This window comes from Lygodium microphyllum, chromosome 2, assembly GCF_053477565.2.
Source record: "Lygodium microphyllum isolate KBCC chromosome 2, Lygodium_microphyllum_v1.1.10, whole genome shotgun sequence".
NCBI classification, from domain to species: Eukaryota; Viridiplantae; Streptophyta; class Polypodiopsida; order Schizaeales; family Lygodiaceae; genus Lygodium; species Lygodium microphyllum.
Window position 1 is genome coordinate 72851747 of NC_141136.1, and position 4854 is coordinate 72856600.

Here is a 4854-nt window from a genome sequence, read left to right on the forward strand (position 1 = left end):
ACCGTAGCTCACTATATCCATGCCTCCATAGCATCCCCCAAAACCACTCCCTCCGTCTGGCCCAAGTCTAGAGCGTCGACCTCATCTACTGTGAACTGAAGCATCAGAGCGCATCAAAGTAGATCTAACAGAATGGCATGATGGTGTCCAAGACAGCTACTGGTCTGCCATATCTCTGAATCAAGCCATCTGATCTGGGGACATACGCGTGAAGATCTCCTGTAGCTCCTCATCGCTCATCTCTCGACTCATCATGTGGATCTAAATATCCACAAAGATTACCTACACATAAAAAAAATTAATGTTAGCATAATCAATATAAATCATACAAAGCACCATAATATAAATCTTTAAAAAATGATCTTACTTAAAATGCATATCTTATGTATCCTTATAAGCGATTCGTCAACCAATTGAGTAGGTGGATGCTCCAAGTATGAAGTACCCTATGGTCCCATGTCAATCTCCTGACACAACTCTGCATACATTGGAAGATTGATAGATATGTCACCACAAAAGGATGAGTTCACCTCGTTCTCAAACAATTTTTGGGCTCCTGTATTTCCATCATTGTTACCCCATTCTGGCTCCTCTACATGCTTCAAGCTTTCGGCGGCCTCCACCCCTTGCAATATCGACCCCTCTATTTGCATACTGTCATCATTTACGCTTGGAACATCGCTTTGATTATATATTCTCGCACTTCGGGGAGCTGAAGGTATAACAAACCACCATCGAGGTTGTCAAGGGTTTGGATAGAAAATTACATATCCAAAATCACGTACAAGAGAGATTTAACTTTTGTGACATGTACCATGTCGTAATAATTTTTTTTTTTTAATTACAAGTTCATGCACATGTTCACAATGGATTGGCAACACAAACGTATCGCGTAAATCCATCCATCTTTTTTCGGAATCTATTTCGAGAAATCCAGATGGACCTCGTCGAACTATTACTCCAGCTCCTTCAAGTACCACTTTGAACCACTACACATCGAATAGGATCATGGAGAAGCTGCAGTAATCCACCGTGACAATACTTTGCAAGTTCCCAAAATACTCCATCTCATCTATAACCATGTTTGGATCCGTTGCTCGTCGTCACCTCTCTTGCTTATGGAGGATTCTGAAAGAATTGAAGGCAGCACATCCGTTCTAGCAAAACAAGGTATCTGCTAGGTAGACAAAGGGCATACTTTGCCATGATACCACAATCTATTGTGGAGCACATTTTGTCAATACGCTCCATGCGGAAATGCCATCCGTGCGACCATGCCGCACTATATATTTTGTACTGTACATTGAAACACTCAATTAGTTGTCGCATATAAAATATAGATACGACAAACCCTAAACACATCATCACCTTTGGACTACATCCCCTCGAGAATTCCCACTCCTCGGTTGAGACCTCCGCCCCTTTGCGAGATGCTGCGGTCAAAGCTCCATGCAACCATCGCGTTGACATAAACCGCGACATCTTCTCCATGGCCTCGGGATATTGAATCGGTTGATGGCGTGTACTACGTTGAAATTCAGATCGCGCTTCTTCCCGATCTTTCCTAGCTTCCTTGTACCTAGCGAGCCACGTCTCCATGGAGGCATGATACAATATACAAAAGCGATTCTCTTTCTCCTCCATTGCAACATCCATTCTTTTTTCTACCCCATTTCCAACCACCACATCTCCGGTCAGTCTATCATCATCCTTCAACAACCATAGCAAACTGCTGTCTGAATCCACTGTTGGTAGCCATTGTGAAATATGCACTAACGCCTCAAACACCAACCAACCTTCAGCCATGCTACCTTCTGGCCGAGCTCGTTGTCACACAAAGCCTTTCAGGGTTTTCATGAAGCGCTCCAAGAAGAACATCCATTGCGTATGGACAGGTCCAGTAATCTCCACTTCATCTACAAGATGCACAAGAAGGTGGATTTTGTATCGTAAGCATGCTAGTAGGCAGGTATTTCTTAAAGAGACAGGCCGTCTCCATTGCTCCCTGCCTTGTGGATTCAATAGGGGACATCTTAATCTCCTTCTGTGAGATCCATTGCACTAAAGTTGATAACCTGTAAATTGCCCTACGTATTTCTGGAGTAAGGCATCCTGCAATCGCAATCGGTAGTAAAAACTGCCACAAACAAGGAAGCATTATGAACAACGACTACACTCCAAATAGCAAAATATGCAGGTCACTTACAATCCATTCGTAGTACAAACCTGACATGTCTTATGCCAATCATGGGATTTTAGCCTTCATAATTGGTCCTCTTTAGAAAACGCAGACATGAGAGAACACATCATACCTGTCGGAGTGCGGATAGACTTGACTATTTGCTTCACAATGCGCTCTTCTTTAGTGGACAAAACCCAAGGAGCGCAAGGTAGCTGCAAGCGACCATCAGCACTCAACTACGGCCAAAGCGCCTCCATCTTGCCTACCTCCTTCAAATCCATTCATGCCCCTACAGTGTGTCTCTCTTTCCTGTGATGTGGTCCCATAGTAAGCTGCCCGCATTCTTGAAAATATGCATGGGATCCAACAAAGTGGTTGATTTGTAAGTGGGTTCAATATGGCAACTCGTAGAAAATTGAGAACTATCGTATTCTGTTTGGATGTGACTCCGTGTGGACCGTTTTCGGCTCGTACCAACTTTGGGCATTCATACGTGCTGGAGGTTGTCCAAGAAAACCCTCCTTGAGTTCATGGCCCTCTGATAAGAAAGCAGTGTGTCCTTCATATACCATCTTTTTCATGGTTCGTGACCTTCGGGAGTCTAACTGTAGCCCACACAATGGACATGCATGATAACCTGAGGTAACCAAACATGTCCCAATACCTCTATCTAATGAATACAAACTTGAACTAGCTATGATAGATATTACCAACGAGAACGGAAGCCTACTTACCTGAGCACTCTCTATTAACCTCAATTCGAGATGGCAAAAAAATGAAGAAAAAAGCAAAAAAAGGATGGAAAAAAAGCAAAGGCGTAGAGGCAGCCCCTAAAGCTAAGCTGAGGCAAAAAGCACAATTTTAAATGAAAGGCACCTTAAAAAACTCTAAAGACTCTTGTAAAAGAGTACCAGGCTCCCTCCTGTGCCATTTGTAAAAGAATAGACGGGTATAGGCTTAGGGTATGAAGCAAGAAGAGGGAATTAGAAAAAGGGACATTGCCACAATGGCCGATCATGTAAAAAGGGATGGGTGTCCAAGAGGTCAAGGAAGAGCTCATTTCATACCCTGACATCGAGAGAGAGAGAGAGAGAGAGAGAGAGAGAGAGAGAGAGAGCTATTGGATATTCGATTCGATCTTGTCGCCAGGGAGTCTATCGTGCATTCCAGGTATATCAAGCCCTTCTCCTTATGCCTTGGTACTGATCTGGAAGCTCTTGTGTGATATGATTGCAAGTATCGTAAGATTTGAGCAAATTAGTGCCTTTGCTGCCGTCGTCGCACATCGTTCGGCCCGTCTGAGTGGTCGGTTCCTAGAGAATATTACTCGGCCCACTCACAACTTGGTCCTCGGCCAATCTATCCCATTCGGCCCTCGGCCCACCGGCCAAACAAGCCAACTCGGCTAAAAGTTCACTCGGCCATATCAAAACTTAGCCCTTGTTCTACGTGCCTCAATTCGTCCAAAAAGACCCCCTCGACCCGTCCGAGTGAATCTCCTCGGCCTATCCGAATCACCCCGTCCGAGCGACACACTGGGCCCACAATTTCCATTTGGCCCTCGGCCCATCCAAGCAACACACTCGGTCCACAATTTTCATTCGGCCCTCGGCCCGTCCGACTCTATTACTCGGCCCCTGCAATTCGGACGAGTTGGGCCGAGTTAGGATTTTTCCAAATTTTCAAAAAATTAGACCATAATCGGCCGCATAAACCTTCGTGAGTCCTCTCGATGCACAGAACTCGATCCTGGTATAGGGAATATGCAAATTTGTAGGACGTAGCCACTTAGCAGCTTGAGTACGCTATTGTGAGACCCAGAGTCCTAGCAATAGCCAACTGAGCCAAAGACCCTGAACAAACCTAAAATGGGTAAAACAATGTAGTGAGAAATCCTAACATGTGACAAGACGGCCAGAAGTGGCTCAATAAGCCTATCAGGCCTAAAACAAAGCGACAGTACGTAAGCCGCTTAGATACTTGTTTTTCGCACTGACCCTGAATTTTTGCACTTGAAGTGCACTGGACAGCTGAAAGCCTGATTGAGCACAAGTGCACGGGAAAGAGAACACACACACAGAGTAGAGATAAATTGAGGATTGGATGCAATAAGTCAAGGAACTCACTCAGATAAACACCTCAAAGAACCCACCAATAGAAGAAGATCCCAAGACATAAATGGACGACGAAAGTACAGAGTAGGACCAAGCAAGCGACTCTAGGGAAGTGGATCTGACCAACTTGCTCAATCTGATCGACAGCTTGGTGGAGCACGAGAACGTGGTCATGACACAGGAAACCTCAGACCGCAGGCCGAATGAGGAACTTGACATAGGAGTTTTTCCAGAGGTAATTCAACAGCTAGTGAGCAGCTACGATGTGCACGCTCGGTATGAGTACCGTGGCAGAACATCAGAGGCCATCATAACAGACTTGGAAGAGGAACAGAAGCTAGCCCACAAGGCACTACAAGGCATAATGAAATACAACCAAGACCAGCGTGCTAGGAGCTTACGGCAGAACGCAGAATTGCACGAGGTACAACGAGTGTGCTGAACCTAGCAGGTGGGAATCAGATCGATCATGAGAGAGCTCTGGAAGAAGACTTCACATTGAGTGAGCTTCTCATGAAAAGACTACTCGATAACACAGTAGCAGAGTAGAGTGCTACA